Source organism: Haliaeetus albicilla, unplaced genomic scaffold (assembly GCF_947461875.1).
Source record: "Haliaeetus albicilla unplaced genomic scaffold, bHalAlb1.1 scaffold_89, whole genome shotgun sequence".
NCBI lineage: Eukaryota > Metazoa > Chordata > Aves > Accipitriformes > Accipitridae > Haliaeetus > Haliaeetus albicilla.
Window position 1 is genome coordinate 297748 of NW_027212534.1, and position 20119 is coordinate 317866.

A 20119-nucleotide genomic window follows, 5' to 3' on the forward strand; every position below is an offset into this window, starting at 1 on the left:
TGACCAGCACAGTTCCTGATTTAAGCAGCAGGTAGGTCTTGTTCACTTAGTCCCACAAAACACACATAAAACACAGGGCGTGATAGAACATTAGCTGTGGACAGTAATACTGTAGAGGAGAACCCATGAGAATCTAAGTAATGCAAGGAAGGAATTCTGTATTTGCTTGTATCCTGCTGACTCCTGAATGCCTGTAAAGTGTTTCTTGGGTGGGGGGGAGGTGGGGGTGACCACTGGGCTGAGGCCTGGATGCTGGAGGGAGGACAACTAGGCACCAGGGGTGTCTGAGGTGGATTGGGGCAGGAGGCTATGTTGGGCTGAGGGAAACGGGGGGGTGTCTGCCCCCCATGAGGTAAATTAGGGGGTGTCTGGGATGAGATAATGAGGAGGGGGCTGTGTCCCCTGAACCTTCTGGGGTAAATGGGGGGGAGGCTGACCCCCCTGGTGTGAATTGGGGGGGGGCGGTCATCTGGGGTGAGGTGAATGAGGGGAGTCTGTGCTGGGGTAAATGGGGGGACGATTAAATGGGGGGGCTCTGGGATGAGGTAGTGGGGGGGTCCAGGCTGAGGCAATGGGGTGCTGCCTTAACGGGGGGGTTGTCCTGGCTGCAGTGATGGGGGTGCAGACAGGGCCCTCCCACTCTGGGGAGCAGCTCTTGTGCTTTTTTGGGAGGGAGTGGGATACATCTGGGAGGGTGTGTCAATTTGGGGATAACTCCCGCCATGGGTGGCCCTTGAGCACTTCAGCCCCCTAAATCGTCTTTTTCCACCCAAAGTAGGGGGGAGGGGGCTCTCAACACACCTGGGTCTTAAAGGACCAGCACAGCTGGGGCGTAGGCAGCCATGCTGTGTGAGACACCCCTCCCCGTGCCTCAGTTTCCCCTCGTGGGGAGGTGTCCCCCCATTTGGGGGGGACCCCCCAAATCTGGAGGGGGAGCACTTCATCTGGAGGGAGGGGAACAGCCAATCAGGATCCCTTGTGGAGATGCCCCCATTGCCCTGTTCCCATTTCTCTGTTCCCATTGCCCCCCCTTTTCATGGTGGGGGAACAGACAGGGTTTGGTGGGGCTGTAAGGTCTCGGGGGGAGGTTGGAGGGGGTCAGGAAGTCGAAGTTTGGGGGATTGGTATGGGGGGAATGGGTGGGATTTGGGGGTGTTGGGGCATGGAGGGGATTGGGGGATTTTGGGGTGTCTGGGGGGACATGGGTTAAATTTGGGGGTGCTGGGGCTGTTGGAGTGTCTGGGGAGTCTGGGGGAGCATAGGGGGGATTTGGGGTATTGGGAGAGGCTTTGGTTTGGGGGTGCATGAGGGTTGGGTTTGGGTCGGGTCCCTCCTGAGTGGGTGACACTGATGGAGGGGATGGGACCAAATGGGAAAGGGAGGGTCTGGCCCTTCGCCGCCACCCTGGGGTGCAGAGAGTTCCCAAGGGCTCAGCTCTCCGCCCCCCCCCCCCCGCCCTGGGGCTGTTTCATCACCAGCTCTTGTGTCAGCACCCATCCCCAGATGCCTGGGTTCCCCTGGGGTGGGGATGCCTCGGGTGCCCATATGCCTGTGTCCCCCTCTCCCAGGTCTGGGCTGGGTGCTCTGGGCTGGGCTGGGTGCGGCACCCTGGTAAGTCAGGTATGGGAGCACTGGGAGGCCAGGGACTGGCCATACTGGGAGTTGGGAGTGGCGGGTGAAGGCTCCACTAGGAGCCCAGAGTGCCAGTTAAGGGCTATACTGGGAGTACTGGGAGCTGGGGGTGCCAGCTAAGGGCTATACTAGGAATACTGGGAGCTGGGGGTGTCATGTAAGGGCTATACTGGGAGGCAGGAGTGCAGAGTAAGGGCTGAGCACTGCATAAAGGCTATATGGGATGTACTGGGAATGCCAGGTCTTACTGGGAGCCAGGAATAACAGTTACTGGTGTTCCTGGGAGCTGGGAATGACAGCTGCTGGGTATACTCGGAGCTGGGAGTGTTGTGTACTGGGCGTACTGTGAACTGGGAGTGCTGTGTAAGGGCTATACTGCAAATGGGGAATGGTGGCTAATGGTGTTTATTGGAGCTAAGAGTGAGAGATACTGGGAGTACTGGGAGTGACAGGTGTTGGTATACTGGGAATACTGGGGCTGAGGAATGATGGGTGATGGTCTTACTGGCAACTACTGGGTATACTGGGAAATGAGAGCCAGAGTGGAGAGGGAGTACTGGGAGTGGAGAGGGACAGGTATTGGGAGAACTGGGTGTACTGGGAGCAAGGGGTAATGGGTATGCTGGTGGGGACAGGTGTTAGCTGTAGTGGGAGCTTGGAACAGCAGGTACTGGTCGTACTGGGGGTACTGGGATTGTGTGTGCCAGGTACTAGCAGCACTGCGAATGGAAATGGCAGGTAATGGCCATACTGTGAGCTGGGTGTGGCAGGCACTGGTCATACTGGAGATACTGGGAGCGTGAGCGACAGCTGACAGCCATGCTGGGAGCACCAGTACTGGTCATACTGGGGGCACTGGGAGTAGCACCCCCAGTTCATACTGGGTTCCTGCTCTACTGGGCCTAGTATGGGACTGCGGGGCAGGGGGACGGGGGGCTCCAGTGCCTCTCAGTAGCCATCTGTCTGTTCCCCCCCGCTCCCCTGCTCCAGGACATGGCTGGTGCATAGCCCCTTCCCCTGCACCAGTGCTGGACCTGCTGCCGCCATGTGAGTGCCCCCGTGTGCAATGAGGGGGGTGACACACAAGAGGCGTGTGCGGGTGTGCACACATGAGTGTACACATGGGGTTGTGTTGTGGGCATGTCCGTACGCATATGTGTGTGCACTGGGCCAGAGCACATGTGCCGGTGGTGATGTCACATGTGTGGCTGTGCTGGACACTGCACACGTGTTCACATGCATGTTCACATACACATGGCTTCAGGAGCTGACGCTGACGTGTGTGTAGGGGTAGGTACAGAGCTGCCCATGTGGGGTCACATGTGTATGTGTGTGCACACATGTGTACACCAGGCTGTATGTGCACACACGTATGCCAGCCTCTGACATGGTGCCACGCACACATGTGTACACGTGTGTAAATGGCAGATGTTAGAACACACACATGGGTGTCCTTGTGCCTGTGTACACATGTCACATTGCACATGTGTGTTACAACATGCATTACAACATGTACATGGGAGTACTTGTGCCCGTGCACATTTGCCAGGCTGTACACACACATGTAACAATATGCGTTAAGAGCATACACGTGAGTGTACTCATGCCTGTGTGCACATACCAGGGTGTACACACATGTAAACAGGCATTACAACACGTATTCATTGGTACTTGTCTGTGCACACGTGTCAGGTTGTACATGCGTGTTACAACAGGCGTTACAACATGCAGATGGGTGTAATTGTGCCTACGTACACGTTAAGCTGTACACATGTGTTACAACATGCACACAGGTGTACTTGTGCCTGTTTACATGTTAGGCTGTGCACGTGTTACAGCAGGCACATGGGTGCACACGTGTATTACAACACACACACTTGTGGCCCTGTGCATGTGTTAGCGTGCACATGTGTGTTACAACAGGCGTTACACCACGCACATGGGTGTACCTGTGCCTGTGTGCACACGCATTACACACAGGTGACCACACATGGACATGGGGTCACTTTGTGTGCACACGTGCCTGTTGGTGTGCAAAAACCTGCCAGCCCATGCACACTTGTGGCTATCATGAAGATGATGGATGGTTAGGCAGAAGTGTTTTCAACATGCACATTTCACTGCCTTATCTACAAAAAGCATTATTAAAGCATGCTTCTGGAACTTTTTTTTTAAGAAGCATATAGGCTTCTTTTTTTGTTTTGTGAGCTTTTCCTACTACTTTTTTTGTGTCTCCAGACACAAAGGATGAGACACAATGACACTACCAGTAGAAATATCAATAGCTAGAAATCCTGCTCTCCAGTGTCCTCTGTAAGGGTGACCTGAGCAACATGACCCGACTTCTCTTGTCCCGACTACTGTGGTAGTGGGCTTGCCCTGTAACAATAAAGCTGTTGATCACAAATAGACTTGAACCGTCGGAGTTGGAGGGACAGGGAGATAGAAGGTGGATTTGATCTTTACAAGGTGGTGAATGTCTTCAGCCTCTTGTGAGGGTGTGGTTAAAACTTCTAAGCAGACTGAGCATTGCTTGTTATCTGGTGGTGGCTCTTCTTCAATCTGACGAGTTGGGGATGGCTTTAGAAGCTCTTGAAAATATGTTACATAAGGAACATCTCAGATGTGTTTATCCCAATTGGAGAGAAAAAAATCAGCGGGTAATACTTATTCGAAAATAAATACAGTAAAAGACATGGAGAAAAAAAAAACTCTTAACATGTCCATTAAGTCCAAGAGTAAGGCTGAAAAAGAGCAGATGTAAACATTCATACCTTGCCTCTGTGACAAGGTATTTGATTGTCCAATGGCAATCAAAATCTCCCTGGGTGGGTCGCTGTGAAGCTGGAGATAACAAGCATGTAAATAACCTTATAACAAGCTATCCTTTATAGAATTGTTTTCTCCTGTTCAATTGTCCTGATTTTTAAATTTGTTTGAGGGTTTGTTCCTCACAATGCACATTTTTCTACTTTTGATCTAGGAGAGATGACCCTTGTACCATATATGTGTGTTAGTAGACTGGCACCAGATGACAGATCTGATGCTTCTATGGGATGAGTAAAGAAGCCAGGCTTTGAGGATGCAGAAGCTCTTAGTGAAATGCTAAAATAGCCAATGATTAACACCAACTGTCCTGGTTTCAGCTGGGATAGAGTTAACTGTCTTCCTAGTAGCCGGTACGGTGCTATGTTTTGAGTTCAGCATGTGAAGAATGTTGATAACACACTGATGTTTTCAGTTGTTGCTAAGTAGTGCTTAGACTAATGTCAAGGATTTTTCACCTTCTCAAGCCCAGCCAGTGAGAAAGCTGGAGGGGCACAAGAAGTTGGCACAGGACACAGCCAGGGCACCTGACCCAAAGTGGCCAACATGTGACGTCCCATCTAGTATAGGAACTGGGAACCGGGGGCGGGGGATCACCGCTCGGGGACTAGCTGGGTGTCAGTCGGCGGGTGGTGAGCAATTGCACTGCGCATCATTTGTACATTCCAATCCTTTTATTATTGCTGTTGTCATTTTATTAGTGTTATGATTATCATTACTCGTTTCTTCTTTTCTGTTCTATTAAACCGTTCTTATCTCAACCCATGAGTTTTACCTTTTTTCCCCCCGATTCTCTCCCCATCTCACTGGGTGGTTGGGAAGGAGGTGAGCAGCTGCATGGTGCCTAGTTGCTGGCTGGGGTTAAACCATGATAGGATGGCAGCCCTGCCCTCTAGTGTAGTGCCTACTCTCTTCAACATCGTATAATCGACAAATGCTATGAAAAAGCAAAGCACTCTCTCATCTCAACTGAATCATTAAAAGCACATTAAACAGGGCAGATTGCAGGACAGGCACCTTCAGGACCCTACTAGCTAGATGCCTCCAGGCAGAGTATGACACATTGACAAGATTCCCCTGAGTCAAACTGTCCGGCTTTTCTTTTTTTACCCGTCTACTTTGCCATCCCTGCTTGACTATAATATCCTATCTCAGACTCGAGGATATTGTGGGGGATGGTGAGGAAGGCCTTGCTGACTTCCCAGTAAAAGGCAACCACTACTCTGCCTGGCACCAGCAATCCTGAAAAAGTACAGTTTTGGGGTTTTCATTGGGATGTATTTCAAAATGGTAGAGCTTTTGTTCAGTATCGAGACAAACGTCTTGGGCTTTGGTGGTATTATTCACAGACAAATCCTCAGTTTTGTGCAACACAGGCATCAGTATCACCTGTTTGCCACCAGTATCAACTGTTTGCGACTTGTTCCCGGTGTATTGGGGCCATACTCTATGTTCTAATGGATGGAAGACAGTTCCATTGTGATTTAACACTGACGCCACGATTGGGTATATGGTGTACACTGAAGCACTGTGTGTCATTAAGACAACGGCAGTGGCCCTATTGTTGATGGGGTCATAAGTAAAATTGGCTAAATACCACCAGGATTGGAATTCTCTTTTGAATTTAGTTGCATTGTCCCAAATAATTTTTCAAATCTCTGTGGGTAGGATGCTTTCTTCACCTTCTCTTACAATTGCTGCTACTCCAGATTGCGTCTACAGTGGAGCTTGGATACAGCTACGGGCTAGTGAAACGCTGCCTTGGATTGTTTCAAGTGCATCTACACTCAGCTGGTGGTCTTTTTCACTCGTTTTCTCCCACTGACGTAGGGTATCAGACACAATCTGTTGATGAGTCCCTAATGCTAATCAAGAGGATCGCAATGGATGTTCAGCAAACCTGCGTGAAAGTTTGCAGCTTGCGGCCTAAGGCTTCAGCACATCTAGCTACTCATGCTAAGTAAGTGAACAGCCTTCTAAATCACATGATACGAGGCAGCATCACCTCAGGTGAAGGGCGGGCGCCGCCCCTCCGCAGCCTGACCACCCAGGAGGCCAATCCGAGGCAGCGTCACCTCAGGGGAGGAGACTGACAGCCCTCCCCACCTATGTCGGCAAAGAGCGATGCAAGAAGAAGGCGGGCTCCACCGGCGACCAGGCCCAACTTTGGCATGGTGCACGCAGCCCCTGACCCAGGCCTGGGGCTCCATCGCCCCTTCCACCCCTTCCCCCTCTCTCCCCCTTCCACCCCACCGCCATGCGAGCCACCGCCTCACAGAGAGTCGGTATCCTGTGCCCGTGCCACTTGATGGCAGACGTGGGCCACCAGTCTTCTCGCCGCTGTCGCTGCCGGCATCTGACCAATGGTGATGAGGACATGTTGGTGAGGCAGCTGGGATGGTGGTGGGGTGGACGAGGATTTGTGGGGGGTGGTGCTTGCCATGGGGCTGCCCGCCATCACCTCAACCACATCCTCTCCCTGCAGCCCAAGTGACCCTGCAGCAGCCTGAAGGATGGTGAGGAGGGGAAGGGCGTGGCCACCATCCAGCTTCTCCCCCCAGAGATGGTGAGTGGAGTAGGGGGCAATGGTGGGGCTGGGGTCTCCCCCTCAAAGGAGGGGGAGTCCCGGGGTTGATGCTCTGCCCCCTCTCTCCCCACAGCTACTGCACATCATCTCCTTCCTGACACTGCCTGACCTGCTGAAGACTGGGCCAGACCTACCGCTACCTCCATGAAGTGTGTGACAGCGAGGCTGCCTGGCACCACCTCTGCAACTCTCTCCTCTCTGCTGCCACCAGCGCCCGGCCCTGCAAGAGGGCTGCTGTCCTCAACTGTGAGTCCCCACCATTGCCAAGGGAGGGGGGGCTGGTGGCACATTGTCTCCCAGCCAGTGACAATGTCCCTGCTTCCCCTGCTCCAGACACCAAGGGGCTTTACCTCCAGAGCTCCCCACCATTGCCAAGGGAGGGGGGGCTGGTGGCACATTGTCTCCCAGCCAGTGACAATGTCCCTGCTTCCCCTGCTCCAGACACCAAGGGGCTTTACCTCCAGAGCTCCCCACCATTGCCAAGGGAGGGGGGGCTGGTGGCACATTGTCTCCCAGCCAGTGACAATGTCCCTGCTTCCCCTGCTCCAGACACCAAGGGGCTTTACCTCCAGAGCCTGGGCTGCTGCTGGCAGCAAGCGCAGATGGCCTCCATCCAGATGGCCTCTGCTGCTGCCTGTTAAGGTAAGGGAGGGGGTGCCTAGGGGATCCCTGCCATTTTTTATGGCCTGTAGTTTCATTTTTAGGGTCTAAACCCTCTTTTTTTTTAAGGGCAGAAAGCTTCTTTTTAGGCTTCAAAGCAACATTTATAGTGTCCAAAGCCTCATTTTTATTTTCCAATGTATTATTTCTTGCGTCATGGCCAAGCCCTCATTTTGGGCTCCAAAGCCTCAGTTTTGTGATCCAAACCCCTCTTTTGGAGCTCAAAACCTCATTTTTATTGTCCAAAGCCTTATTTTTAGAGTCCAGAGCTTGGATTCTAGGGTCAAAAGCCTCCTTTTTATGGTCCAAACCCTCATTTTTATGGTCAGCAGGTCCCATGCCCAGCTCCCTGCCTGCTGACACCGCAGGGCCATGGGCTTGGGAGGTGAGGGGGCGCTGGGCCAGTCCCACAACAGCCATGGGGGCTGAGCTGGGGGTGGGCAGGGCAGGCAGCTGTCTGGGCTGGTGGGGGCCTGTCCCCCAGTGCTCCATGGCATCAGGTCCAGCTCTCACAAGTGCTGTGGTGTGCAGGACTGCTGTCTGGGCACGAGGGGCAGCTGCTGGTGTTAGGCCGGGCTCCCTAAACTGTGGAGATGCACCTGTGGAGAGAGGAGGCTGCTGAGGCCCCACTGCAGCTACAGTGCTAGGTGGGTGTGGGACAGCGCTGGGTGCACCATGGGGTGCAGGCACCTGGCTGCATGTGGGAGCTGTGGGTACAAAGGGCTCTGTGCAGAAAACGGGGCGCCCCCCCTGCCTCGGCTGCGGCTCTGCTTGCCTGCCCATGGCTCATCTGTTCTTGGCTCTGACTGTCCTGACCTGCCTGCTCTGCACATGCTGGGAAGGAGCCCTGACACCAGCAGGCTGACAGGACCAAAGCTGGGCACACCACTGCAGGGCCAAGGGAGCCTCCTGTTCGCATTTCTCAGCGTGCCTGGCAGAGACCAGCAATCAGCTCCCCTGCCCGTCCCTGACCAGACAAGGTGATAGTCTCGGCTCTCTGTTTGGTGAGGTGCTCTCCATCCTCTCTTTAGAATATGTATCCAGAGAGATAACGTACCCATGCACAGACAACCCCTCTCACATCTATGCTGAGAACAGTGGCAGTGTTGGGGTGCAGATGGGACAGACTGACTCTCTTTCTCCATAGCAAGGCCGATAGCTGGGAAGGTTCCTCACCACGGTCTGAGTTGCTGGGACACCCTGGCCGAGGTGAACCTCTGGGATTTACGGCATCACCTAACAGGGTGATTTCTGCTGGCAGGGTCACTGGCAGGAAGATGTCACGATTGCAATTCTCACTTTTTATGGCTGTGTCTGCCTCCATCTGTCGCCAGGTCTGCTCTTGTCAAGGCAGGGTCACTTTTAACTAACACTTGCCACAGGAGGAAGGGGTTTCACAAAAGGGTGCCCATGAATTGAGAGGCCAGTTAAAACATCTTACAGCAGAAATCTCAGTAGAGTTTGGCCAGTAACTGGCTCGGCACTCCAGAATACCCTACCTCTAAATGCTTCATGGCTAATAGCAGCCATCTAATACAGAAGTTTGGCAAAAAAACCTCCCAACAACTCACCATTGTCTCTTCCTCCACAGATAGCTCACACAACGCAATACCATCCCAAACAGCATGGAGCCCAAGACTGCCACAGCGCCTTCTATGCAGTACTTCTGGAAATCCTTAGGATCCACAGCATTTGTGTTTCTTTTGCCATCCACAGCTGGAGGAACAATTCTGCAGGTTAGTGTGTCCTGCACACTGCTGGTAATCTCACAGGAGGTCTGACATTGCCAGGAAATGTTCTTTCTCACTTTGTTAGCATCTCTGCACCAGCGAACATGCTGGGGCTGCAATGTTTCCTTGGTTTCAGTAGAAACAAAGGAAACTCCCAAAGCCATTGCAAATCAATGCACTCTGGAGCCTCTCTTCTTCTCTCAGCTTTGCTTACACTGTGGTATGGCCGTAATCCAGTTTTCCCAGTGTCACGGGTTTGCTCCCTCTTCTCGGCCACCCTTCACAATTGCACACAATTTCTTTTGCGCTCACCCACCTTCACTCTCCAAGGCTTGCTAGTGCTGCTGCCTGGAGGCTCTCTCTGACCCTTTGGGACAAGTTGTCCCGCTGAACAGAACTCATGAGGCCAAATGGAGAGCATGTGGGGGAGCGCAGCTGTTTGACCAATCGCCCCTTTGAGTGAGACAGACAAAAAGCATCCCTACATCAGGGAGTGCCGTCCCCAGCTCTCTCTCCCCAGCCCAGCATCCACACCCTGAGGGGATGGAGTCAGGCCCTCTCAGGAGACACCTGAACTTTGCTCTCTCCCCCTTTGCCTTTTCTCCAGCATGGGCACTGCTTGCATGCCCCCAGCTTTCAGGACTTGTCTCCCACTTATGGCCCCTTGAAAGACTGCTAATTACCTGGATTCTTTGGAAAAAATCCATACATCCCAGCGTGGTGGGCTTCCTTGGGTACTGCCAAGAATCTGAGAAACATAAAGCCTCAGCGTGGCTCAGGCACAGAGGATGGAGAAGATGGTGCAGGTTCCCTCTAAGCCCATGCCCGATCCGTCAGTGAATCCCTTAGGACCTCAGTTCTCAGGAGGGATCCCCCTCTGTTGTGCTCAGGGCCTCTAGGGCCTCAGGGCAAGCTCTGGGATGCAGGTACTGAGGGAGGTACATTCGATCAAGAGTCGTATTTCCCATCATCTGCTGACATGGTTCAGATGGCCTTGTTCCCAAAATGGCAGAATTCTGAAATTCCTGTGAAAGGGGTGTGGTGGGTGGTGGGTGTCTCACTGCATCCACAGAGGGTTACAAGTGAGTGTCTCTCTGGCACACTGCTGGCAATAAACTCCACATCGCAGAGATGACAGTCATCCTCAGAGGGCTGTTCCTGGCTTCTTTTAGAACACTTACTCTGTACTGAAAGAGTAGTTTGCTGCTGACGTGATGTGCAGTAGTGGGCAGCAGGGGAAGAGCCTGCAGACACCCAGTGATTTTGATTTATGGCACTGGATGCCCAAGCGACAGCAATTACCTGGCATGCCTCTTGATTGAATTGCCCGTTATTTTCATCAGAGACTAGCACGTGGGACTGCCTCCTTCCTGAAGTGACTCCTTCACCACAGTCTCATAGTCCATCTCTTTAGAAGGAAGAGGGTCAGTTGAATTAGAAGTAACGGTTCCTCATCAGGAACATGATATCTTCAGAAGGCAAAATACATTAATAATGCTTAGAAACAAACCCTGGGTGTTTGGGGTGCACCTCATCACTAGTCCAAACAATGTGTCATTCATGGAAAAAAATTAAGAGCTAGACATTTCCCAGTTTACCAGTCAACAGCAAAACCTGACCTGCTGAGAGACAAGGAGATTGCATGTTATCTTATTGTTCACACTTAGTGCATTTTTGGCAAACTGCAAGTAAATTACTTCCTTCAGAGAGGACAGGATCACGCTGCAGCCAATTCAGCTGGGGAAAGAGCCCTTTGGAGAAGCATGTCCCACCATGCCAACTCCATCACAAGGAGGGGAAGGGTAAGAGACACACACAGTGGACTGAACCCACAGCTCTTGCAGCTGTATTCTGAGAACTTTCACAAGTGGTAGTGAAGAGCCCACAGTCCCCAAAAGAAGAGGAAAACCACAACTAGAAACAGACAGCTAAACCACCCGAGACTTAATTCACAGTCCTTCATTTTAGCTGCCTTCAAGTTTGGTGTCTGGCCTCAAGCTGGGTGTCCAGCTTCCGCCTGTCCCTGAGGTGTCACTGAGCTCCCATCTGAATTAATGGAGATGGAAGGCAGGAGTGAGGTGTTCAGATGGAAATACCCGGTGACCAGTTGTTACCATAGGTGGTGCAAGATACGTGCAGGTAACTGCAAGCTGTAATGGAGAAGTTCATAGAGACAGGGCAAAATCTTGGGAATCATATATGATCTGAGTGGGAAATTCCTTTGGCCAAGTGAAATGGCAGCTGATGCCAAAATAAAGGCCAAAGGAACCTTTTCCTACTCATTATCTTCATGGCCTTTTATACAGGTATTCATATGAACAACTGCAGTCATGTACCATAGCGAGAGCTAAGTCTCTCTCTTTTCCATCAGCTGAATTTGCTATACCGCCACTGACTATTGTGGCATTTGTCCCATGTTCATCCCCACATTGCCTAACAGAATTCAGGGCAGGTACTGTATTTAATGTTCAAATCCAGGCCCACAGAGCTACATGAGAGGCCAAGGCTGGCATGGACCACACAGGCCTACAGGAAAGCAATTCCTATTCAGGGTGGGTGTGTCACAGACACCCCAGATGGCATCACAGAGACTGCGATTTGGTGCCTGTGTGCCATTGACTGATGTGATCAGTCAGAGGCATCAGTTGTCATCAGAGAGGCAAGGTCTGTCTCTTCTCTACCCAACAGCTGCAGGCGTTGCATGGACATTGGCTGCACATCACACAGGAGTCTTTACTTACTCCTTTGAGTCATTGAAAAGACCAATCATTTTGGCAGTGTGCCTGGAAACATCTTGTCTTCTAAGAGAGCATCCTCCAAGCACAGCAATGGTCCATTCTACAAAATTTCAGAGCCCTGTCTCACAAGTGGCTCAGTCGTCTACTTTATTATGGTCCCAGTTTGGATCATTCACTGGCCAAGGGTTTCTGTTCCCTTCCTCCTGTCAAGCTAATTCAGCATCCTTACTCCTTACTTTCACTCTCTCAGCAGGTTGGAATAATTCCCTTAGCAACACCTGGGTATCTCCCCAATTGTGTCTGCACCCAGCACACATGTTAGAAAATAGTTGATCACATTTCTCAGCATCCTCCCTCAATCTTGGCATTTTACTTCCCAATAGAGTCAAGTCACTAGCATTCCAAGGCTGGGTAGTATATACATGCAATACAGGTTGGGGGTGGGGGGGGCTTTGCCCACTGCCCCTGCAACCCCCGGTCGCATGGCAGCGGGATTGGGCAAGACATTAGAAATCATAGGGTAGAGTCTGGCAGCCAGCTGAGCAGAATCAGAATATAAAGGAAGAGCATTAGGCATATAAGGTGGGGCAGATGCAGTCGAAGCATTATCTGAGGCTTCATTCAGGGCAGTAGCCTCCGTTGCTGCATTATCTGTTGCAATGCCTCTTTCAACCCACGCTCCCAACTTGGGTGTTCTCTTTCCTTCGCCCACTTATCCCCAAACATAGCAGTAATTCATCTGTCCTGGGAACCTATCTTCTACGCGATGTTGCAGAACGTTAAGTCTGTGCTGGTCAAAGGTCCCCTGTGGTGGCCACTGTTCTCCCGGGTTTCCATTTCTAGTTATAATTGCCCAGGCTTCTTGACATAAAGTTACTGCGTGCTTTTTCCATCAATCTGCTGTACCAAAAATTCTTTTCCAATTTTGTAATACCTCGAGCAAGGACATCCCCTTCTCCATGCCGGGTGTATTTCCCATCATTTTCAAACTAAGAGGGACTCAAACCCCACCTCTCTGTGCATCTTACACTGATCAGGGCTGCGCACCTGTAAGCAAGCTGCAGCAGGGGAGGGACTTGAACCCACCCAATACTGAGAGGGACTCAAACCCACTGCAGTACCTTCACCAAATCTGCTCAGCAAATTTTAACACTCACCCTTCGATGCCTCCCACTCCAAAGACCCCAAGCGACCTCACTCAATGCTGGCTGTGGGATGTTTGGAGGCAAGAGGATCCGAAGGTGGTGGCCTAGGGTCCCATCTGGGGTGGCAAACTGTTGAAGAAGTGCAGTTCGGTCTGGGCGTCCAGTGGCAGTTGCTCTGCTGTTCAAACCCTGGCTTTCCCAAAGCAGAGTCTTGGGCATTGAATCTCATAAAAAGAAATAATTTAATAGAGTGGTACAGCAGCAGGAACAGCTCAAGCTGGGTGCCTCCAGGGAGGGCCCCCGAACAAAGAAATCCCTGGGCAATTATACCCTTCCAGACTACGCATCCACCCTCCATGCGATCTCCACGTGCCTCTCGCGCCCTTTGGTTCGATAGTGATTCTGGCCTGAGCTCTTCCAACACCTTCTGACTCCGTATCGGATTCCTTCGCTGTCTCCAGGCAGGCCGTTATCTTGTCAAGTTGCAGCTGCTGCTGTACCCTCCTCATCTTCTGGTTTAGGCTGGCTCTGAAGGCCTTGTCTTGCTTGAATAGGTACAAATTCAGTACAAGTTCAGCAAATCTGTGTGAAAGTTTGCAGCTTGCGGCCTAAGGCTTCAGCACATCTAGCTACTCATGCTAAGTAATTGAACAGCATTCTAAATCACACATTACAAGTCTAAGTGATTCATTCTAAAACTTACTTATTTCAGCTGAACAACTAGTATCTCTTTGTTACAGTAAGTCAGCACTTAAACTCTAAGACTCAATTTTGGAGTTTTAGAAAGCAGGCATTCTTTATTGCAGCGCTGGGTACATGGTGGATCACTCCACCTATCGTGCACACCAGTTCTTTCAACAGTTGAGATTATATACAAAATGGATATACATATTCATGATTTTTCCTGGAAATAATTAACATATCCACCTGAATTCCAGGAACTCATTAATATATGTAAATGCCCTTGGCACAGGCGCACTCGAGATCTTTGGTGGTCTTCAGGGGTCCTCTGGTGGTCTTTGATAGTCTTCCTCACTTGTCCGCTAGTTCACCCTCTTCTAGTGATTCTGCGCAGTGGGACACTTTACAAGTTTTGATACAATTTATCTTAAAGAATGGTCATTAGTAAATTTAAACCTTATCTTTTCTTGGTTTTTCATTCTTTTAACACAAGCCACACTGACGCTTTTAACCTAATTATCTAAAAAGGGCCTAAGGTTCTCATCTTCCCAGGGAATTACAAGGTCGACCAAAAGCATTTTCCTCTGGTATCTTATACATTTTGCAACATACATGTTTTCTTATCCACCACTAGTCAGCATAACAAGGCCACTCTGTTCTTCTCACAACACAAGATGTAAAGCATCTTGTATCATCTTAACAGCAGCATCGCTCTGGTCACGCTGTCCCCGCCGCCACTTTCCAGCCCAGAGGCCAGACACCATGCCCTCACCATGGTGTTCACCACCGTCATTGTAAAAAGTTTCTTCCTTACATGTAGTCTGAATCTGCCCTCTTTTAGTTTAGAACTGTTACCCCTTGTCCTATTGCTACAGGCCCTACTAAAAAATTTCTCCCCATCTTTCTCCTAAGTCCCCTCTAAGTACTGAAAGACCACAATAAGGTCTCCCCTGAGCCTTCTCTTTTCTAGGCTGAACAACCCCAACTCTCTCAGCCTTTCCTCACAGGAGAGGTGTTCCAGCCCTCTGATCATTTTTGTGTCCCCCCTCTAGACCCGCTCCAGCAGGTCCATGTCTTTCCTGTGCTGAGGACCCTAGAGCTGGACACAGTACTGCAGGTGGGGTCTCACAAGAGCAGAGTAGAGAGGCACAATCCCCTCCCTCAACCTGCTGGCCATGTTGCTTTTGGTGCAGCCCAGGATACAGTTGGCTTTCTGGGCTGTGAGCGCACATTGCCAGCTCACATCCAGCTTTTCATCCACCAGTACCCTCAAGTCCTTCTCGGTAGGGCTGCTCTCAACCCCTTCAGCACCCAGCCTGTATTGATACTGGGGGTTCCTTGTTTCATTATGAAGCATTTCTGTAGGCAAGATTTTAGAAAGAAATATATATTATTATTTTTTCTAATTACAAATACTCCTATTATTGCAGTTAGGAGAGCCAGACACCTCTTAATAGTAATAGGTGAGCATCATAAAGGCTAGGGGCTAAGGCTGGGGATGAAGGAAGTAACAGGTAGTCTTTTTTATTTTTGTTTTTTGAAAAGAAAGCTCGACCACTGCCTTAACCCGAAGGTCATTTTCTGTCTTCTGCCTTAGTCAAAAGGGAAGTAAGCTTTTCTTATTCCAGTGCAGGTGGAAAAATAATTTTCCTCTTGTTTTTCCCCCATTAAAATGTAATATATTTACTTCCAATATGGCTCTCAAACATTTTTCTAATGTAAATGTTGTTGACTATATTTCAAACTGAGCAAAAAATGAGTAAAATAAGAAGAGATCTGGATTACAGTGATAGTTATATTCAAAACTTCCACTGTAAACATTGTGATGAGTTTTTAATCAGAATTTTAAAAGTAGGGGACAACATCTGGTTTCAGTGTTGTGAGCAGTACATTTTAGGTTTCTCAGGTTTTTCCATGCCCTGGCAGAGGTGCCCCAGCTGTCACAGAGGACCCCTGTGAGGTCATGCCGCAGCTCTGCATGGTCATACAGGTGGCCCGTCTTACGCCACACCAGGCTCAGGAGACGCCACTCCGCACTCGTGGCCTCAAAGGCACAAGCGGGTGGTGGCTTCTGCCACTGGGCAGCATGGGGCAAGCGTGGGGGGCCTCCTCCCCCAATCGATTCCTCCTCCTCCTCCTCCTTCTGGCAGCCCTGTGTATCAGGGACAGCTGGGCGGCTCAGCTGGGAGCAGCACTTCAAGGTAGGTTGGGCAACAGCTGAAGCACTGGGGTGGGTGGGAGGCAGAAATCCTACAACGAGGCACAGAGGGGCCACGGCATCTGCAGGGGCATTTGGCAGGCAAGTGGTGGGCCTGGAACTTTGTGGCAGTGCAGAGAAACCCAGGCCTCAGTCCCCATCAGACCTTCCCTACGAGCCACATGGGTCCATGATCCCCTCCCAGTCTCTGCAGTTCCACCATGGAGAAGCATCTCAAAATACAGAACTCAAAGCTTTCTCGTCTGTATTTGCCTACAGCTGTGCATGCAGGCCATGCTTCTCAGCCACGCCATTTTCTTGAGCCTCGAGCCTATCCTGGGGGCAAGTAGTCTTTATTCACTTTATAGGGTGAGCACTTCTTTTCTATCTTGCCTTCAGGTGGAATGTACCTTCTTACGTTCTTGGCTGGGGCTGAGAGGTGCAAAAGAGCAGAGCAGTGGGAATCAGGAGAGCTCAGAGATGTGCCCCGGGGGGCTTTGCCTTGCAAAGCTCTGTTTGCTAGTGGCTCAACACTTGTGCCAATTCCAGCGCGGGCTGCAAAGGCAGTGGCTTCTTGGAGCCAATCTCACTTCCTTTGCGATCTGCCAGGTCCGACCCAGAAGGTCACCCTGGCCCCTCTGCAGCTGCTGCTTACAAAGAAGTGTCTCGCAACATGTCATGAACACTTTTTTCCTCTGTGTGTGATCGTAGCTCTTCCCCTGGAGAGTGCTTTTCCACCTGCTGGCCTGCGTCCTGGGTTTGATCCTGAGGAGCATCACAAGGGTACGTTGCCAATCTCCGTTTCCCAGAAGGAAAAAACGTCCTTTTTAGTATTTTACTTGTGCAATTCAATGGAATACTTTATCCGAAGGTCTTGCAGGAGATCGTGGTCTGCCGGCGGGTGGCACTGGTAAGCCTTGACCATTTGTTGTTCACTTTGAGAGCAGCCGGGTCACGGGCAAAAGCTCACTCTAAGCATTCTGCAGCTGTGAGTATGCCGACCTGTCTGACAATCCCATGTCATCATACATTCCCCTTCCATCACTGCAGTTCCCCTATGGAGCAGCCAGTCACAGCATGGCATGAAAACTTGTCTCCTCTGTATTTCATGGCAGGTGTGCCTCTAGGCCGTGTATATAAAGCAATGAGGCAGAAGCCTGTTTTCCTGGCCTCTCAGCAAGATCTCTTCCCTGAGCCTCAGCAGGATCCCAGGTGTAAGTAGTCACTCTTCCTTCACTTCCCAGAAGAAGCGCTTCCTTTCAATAGTTTTTTCGCGTGGAATGGGAAGGTTGTGGATTCTCCCTCCCTAGAGAGAGTCAAAAGCCAACTAGACACAGTCCTGGGCAGCTAACTCTAGGTGGCCCTGCTTGAGCAGGAGGTTAGGACTGGATGACCTCCAGAGCTCCCATCCAACCTCACCCATTCTGTGATTCCATGAGTATAACTCACAATGTCCTGGCGACGCTCTGCCAGGTCAAAGAGCTGAGTGGGATCTGCTGACAGCTCCGTGCATAGCTGTTTTTCTGCCAATACAGTCTTCTGCCCGCACCCGGTAACCCTTTTCCAGGTGCTTGTGACTGGAAGGAAAGGATAGAAGTTGGGGGGTAATAGCGTGTTCGAAATGTGTTCACCGCCGGTCAAAGCTGAAGAGGTGTATCAGAATATAGCACGAGAGCTGTTCTCTTCTGCCTTTGGTTGCAGATGTGGATGCAGGTGCTGGCTCTGAATCTCGGTGGGATCCTGATGTAGAGCCTCAGAGGGAACGCATGGGTAAGTCGTGAGTCTTCACTTCCTTTGCCAAGTCACAGGCAAAAGATCACTCTATCCCCTCTGCAGCTGCTGCTCTGCAGACCAACATTTAACAATTACTGGTATTGCAGTGAGCTTAATGCATTCTTCGCATGAAAACTTTCTACCCAGAACATCACTCATGTGCCTTTGCAGCTTTGGGTGTCTCGGCTTACACCTGTGTCCGCTGCTCATCTTCCATGCACTGCCATTCACTTATGAAGCAGTTGATTGCAGCGTGTCAGGGGAATGTTTCTCCTCCAGATGGGATTACAGCAGTGGCTGTAGGCTGTGTGACTTCGGCTTGTGAGCTGGATGCCATTCCAGAGCCATAGGGGGAATGCAGGGCTGAGGCATTCAGCTTTGGTTGTCTATTTTTTATGCCTTCATAATACTGTATTGCACTCCTCAGGAATCCAGGGTCCCCAACAAGCAGTCCTTGCCCCAAGCCCACGGGCACAGCTGGACATAGCAATTGTTCAGCCTCTCAAACACACTGTGTGACTGTCAGCAGTGCAGAACACATGAATATGTGGGACTGTCTCATCTCCTACAGGTGCTGGTGAGAAAAGTCCACAGGCTGCAAATTGCAGATGGCCGCTACTGTACCGTGCAGCTGTGGCGCTGGCCACCCTGGCATCCATAGTCTTTCTGGCAGCTTTGGGTCAACGGGTTAAATCGCTGCTGAAGAATAGGAAACAGTGAGTTGGTCTTCCCAGCATTCTTGCGCAGCAAAGCATTCCCAGTGGTAGCATCCTGGAGTGTAGTTCACCGAGGGTAGCAGCACTCTGTTAGCATTTCATAGAATCAGAATCATAGAGTTGTGGAATGGTTTGGGTTGGAAGGACCTTTAAAGATCATCTAGAGCAACCCTTCTGCCATGGCCAGGGACATCTCTCACTAGGTCGGGTTGCTCAAAGCCACATCCAACCTGACCTCGAACACTTCCAAGGATGGGGCATCCACAACTTCTCTGGGCAACCTGTTCCAGTGTCTCACCACCCTCATTGTAACAAATAGCCTCCTTCTGTCCAGTCTAAGTCTACCCTCTTCCAGTTTAAAACCACTGCCGCTTGTCCTGTCTCTACAGGCATTGGTAAAAAGTCTCTCCCCACCTTGCTTATAAGCCCCCCTTACATATTGAAAGGCTGCAATAAGGTCTTCCCAGAGCCTTCTCTTCTCTAGGCTGAACAACCCCAGCTGTTGGGGTGGTTGTTTCTGTTGTGAGAAGTTTTTACCCCCAGCCTCTTTAATTCATGTTAATGTGAATTCTTTTCCAAAACCCATTCTATGTGTTGCAGAGAACCACAGCTTCCTCTTGTTAACGTTGCCTCAGAGGCAGACGCAGCTACAAGTGAAGCCAAAGCAAATTCAGAAAAAGAAAGAAAACTCACCCAAATTGCCGTGGAAATAGAAGAACTCGCCAATAAGTGGACTTAGTACAATAGTTGAAGACTGTGGAAACACTTTGGCCTCCTGCTGTCAGCCTCAAACGGAAGGAAAGGAGAAGGGTCCCTCTTCTGCACCAGGAGGTGCTGGTCTGTTACAAAGCCAGTCAGAAAGGCATTCGCACTCTGTACAGCATCGTTTTCAATGCTCGTAGAGCCTTAGCTGGAACAAAAGCAAGAGAGGGTGATACAGATAGTCTCACGGCCCTTCGGATGGTGGGAACCCCGAGTCGCGCAGCACCGAGCGGGCCTCCGACCAGCATGCAGCACACCGGGCAGACCCCAGCTGTAGACCAGGTCACCCCATTTTGGTCATTAAAGCTCCTACTGGATTTTTCTTACAAGAAGCCACTCTGTTCATTGCTTCTAGTGTCGAGCAGAGCACATCTTCCCCCGACAACTTCTTGCCGCTGCCCTTTTGGACAAAAGCAAGACCAGGCAGGTGGTGTGATCGCTGGTACTAAGCAAGAGTTGCCTGCAGGCTCCCCCGGTCCAACGAGTGGCGGAGTTCATCCTGCAGCCAATTCTCCCAACTCTTCCACCTTCTCCCCAGAAGCAGCACAGGGGAATGGGGAAGGGAGGTTGCGGTCAGTTCCTAACGCTTTGTCTCTGCCGCTCCTATCTCCTCACGCTCTTCCCCTACTCCAGCATGTGGTCCCTCCCACAGGACCCAGTCCTTCATGAAAT

The 20119-nt window shown here is 50.8% G+C and overlaps 1 long non-coding RNA gene across 1 annotated transcript; it reads left to right on the top strand.

The window, feature by feature from the left end:
• The first annotated feature begins 18463 nt into the window (after positions 1–18463).
• Positions 18464–19779, top strand: LOC138684299 (uncharacterized). Its single transcript, XR_011323624.1, has 2 exons — positions 18464–18685; positions 19286–19779. It is a non-coding gene; the product is annotated as an uncharacterized lncRNA (long non-coding RNA).
• The last annotated feature ends 340 nt before the right edge of the window (positions 19780–20119 follow it).